Genomic DNA, 3,098 nt, shown 5'->3' with positions numbered 1-3,098 from the left:
ATGGGGCCTTCCGCTGACGCTGACGCCGCACAATTTCTGTTCTCATCCTGAAGCAAAGTTCTTAACCCGAGGTACTATTTCGGGGTTAGCGGAGTCTGTAACCTGAAGCATCTGTAACCCGAGCTACCACTGTACTGCAAATCCAAAGATTGCAACATTGGTCAAAGGTCTACAGATTGGGGACAACATCAAAGAGAACTGTGTTGCTAAGGATGAAGTAATCTCAAATTCACCCTTATCTCACACCCTTATTTAGAGTGCTACTTCGAAAACAATGGAACCCATCCCATTAGGGCAACCATCTTGGCTTCCCACCTGCATATATAGGCATGAACTAGTTCATCCTTGGGACTCTTTTCAGCAGCACACAACAAGTCTTAGAAGAATCATGAAGTTCGTCTGTCTTTTCTTTGCCGTGGTCTTCCTTGGGATTGCCCAGTCTGATGAAGCCGATGAGCAAAAGCAATGGAGAAAGCCCTTGGAAGACTTGCGTGTCCTTCAGGGCCAAGACCCAGGTTTGCCAGCTGACTATGATGAAGCTTTGAAGGATGAAGGTAACTGTAGCATACATAGCAGATTGCAACATACATCGTGGGCAGGACAGGATTTCATTGGGAGGTTTTCAATCTTTCATTGAACTCCATTAGAAATACTTCTCTTTGGGTGAATCACACACTAATGGCAGTGTTTTCAATCGTGATCAGTAGGCTGTACATGCTCTTAGCCATGGTCTGTTTTTCTATGTGCAAAAGAGAGAGAGAGAGAGAGAGAGAGAGAGAGAGAGAGAAAGAAAGAGAATAGAATAAAATACTGGGGTAAAGGATGTCTAAATATGCACATATGAATGAAAACAGCCTATTCATAAAACAGCTCTGAGGGCCTTCTGGAGGTTCCCTCCCTGTACGAAGTGAGGTTACAGGGAACCAGGCAGAGGGCCTTCTTGGTAGTGGTGCCCACCCTATGAAACACCCTCCCATCAGATGTCAAGGAAATATACAACTATCTGACTTTTAGAAGACATCTGAAGGCAGCCCTGTTTAGGGAAGTTTTTAATGCTTGATGTTTTACTGTGGTTTTAATATTCTGTTGGGAGCCACCCAGAGTGGCTGGTGAAACCCAGCCAGATAGGCAGGGTATGAATAATAACTAAAATAATTATAATTATACAATAGGTATTATATTATGTAAAACTGCTTTGACAAAAATGTTTGGCTTTTCTTGAAAATATGTGTTTATTAGTAGGAAGTTGATTAATTTTCATGAGGGCTTTTTAAAATTAATATTTGCAAATGGAACTGTGCTCTAAAACACAGAGCCTAGTGCTTGCCGATGGGAACGTCAGCAGTTCGAATCCCCACGATGGGGTGAGCTCCCATTGCTCGGTCCCAGCTCCTGCCCACCTAGCAGTTCTAAAGCATGTCAAAGTGTGAGTAGATAAATAGGTACCACTCCAGCGGGAAGGTAAATGGCACTTTCATGCGCTGGTTTGGTTCACCAGAAGCGGCTTAGTCATGCTGGCCACATGACCTGGAAGCTGTACGCCGGCTCCCTCGGCCAATAAAGCAAGATGAGCGAAGCAACCCCAGAATCGTCTGAGACTGGACTTAATTGTCAGGGTACCTTAACCTTTACCTTTACCTTTTAATAACAGATGACTACGCAAGTAGGATTTGAACTGTAATTGGCAGTAAAGCAATGTAGATATTAAGTAAGGATGAAGAAGGATGTGAAATATAATATGCAGCAGAATAAGTGGAAACAAGGAAACCATGGAGGGTTAGAGGGGAAGTCAGAGGTCCCTTTATAAATGTGCTGAATGGAACTTCATTATTTGCAGGTGGAGGGGTGCAAGAGAAACTGAAACTGACAGAGTCATCCACTGCTCATTGTTGGCAAGGGGCCAATAGCATGTTCATAGAGAAATAAAATCCCTAACTTCTCTGCAGGGTAGTCTTATCCAAACCTGTGTAGATTAGTACAGTGGTATAACCAGCAACACCTGTGTAGATGAGAGGAAGCTTTTGTTCTTATATCACCATCATTAATTTTATTTTTGTTAGACACTTTTCTTACCTCATAACTCAAGTTACAGGTAGGTAGCCGTGTTGGTCTGCTGTAGTCAAAGGATTTTTTTTATTTTGTTTCCAGTAGCACCTTAGAGACCAACTAAGTTTGTTATTGGTATGAGCTTTTGTGTGCATGCACACTTCTTCAGATTTTTTTATTTTCTCATAACTCAGAACAGTTTACAGTAAAGCCAACTTGAAAGAAACCCCTATACAAATGAAAACCAGAGCTAAGAAAAAAGAGAAAAAGCTAGACGTATGGAAATGAAATATATCAGGCTTTAATTTGGAGAACGTTTATTTATTACAGAAAAGGAGTGTCCACTATTTAACACTAAGCTAAGCCCAAGAAACGAGTGATACCTAATAAGCATGTTAAAGTCTCTTGTTATTTTTCCCCCCCAGAAGATGTTCCCCACCCAAAAAATCCCATCGTATGCATTACTATGGGGGGGAGATGCCGTCACAGGTGCAGTCAAAATGAGAAGTTGGTTGGACGATGCTTTTCAACTAGGTCCTGCTGTGTGCGTTATCAGTAGAAAACGTACTTGAGAGAGATGCAAGAAAGACCAACAGCGTTTGATTGGAACAGAGAAAGAAACCAATCAAGATGAAATAATGCTGAATCATTTATTTTCAATTAAAATTGAGTTTGCATCCAATTCAGTGAATATATGGTCTTTCATTCTTCCTCAAAGCAATCACTCATCACTAGCACTAGCACTGAACTACCACTGCTGCTGTAACTACTTCTACAAACTCTCCCAATGCCCCAAATTACCCACAACACTCTGTTTTCTTGATTTTTTATTATATTTCTAGGTAGCTTTTCATTCACATGAATCGCAAAGCAAATAACAACTATAACAATAATAATAAGGCCTTATTTAAATGCCGCACATCTGACTGGATTGTCCCAACCACTCTGGACAGCTTCCAACAAATTAAAACACAGTAAGACATCAAACATTAAAAACTTCCTTATACAGGGAGCCTATATATTGCAAACGATAAATAACAATTACTTAATAG

At 40.8% G+C, this 3,098-nt stretch overlaps 1 long non-coding RNA gene across 1 annotated transcript; it reads left to right on the top strand.

The window, feature by feature from the left end:
- The first annotated feature begins 337 nt into the window (after positions 1 to 337).
- Positions 338 to 2,728, top strand: LOC309338592. Its single transcript, XR_014154988.1, has 2 exons — positions 338 to 554; positions 2,472 to 2,728. It is a non-coding gene; the product is annotated as an uncharacterized lncRNA (long non-coding RNA).
- The last annotated feature ends 370 nt before the right edge of the window (positions 2,729 to 3,098 follow it).

Source organism: Podarcis erhardii (assembly GCF_964252035.2).
Source record: "Podarcis erhardii genome assembly, chromosome: 3".
NCBI lineage: Eukaryota > Metazoa > Chordata > Lepidosauria > Squamata > Lacertidae > Podarcis > Podarcis erhardii.
Note: the sequence above shows the minus strand (reverse complement) of the source record. Positions and strands in the feature narration are given on the sequence as shown.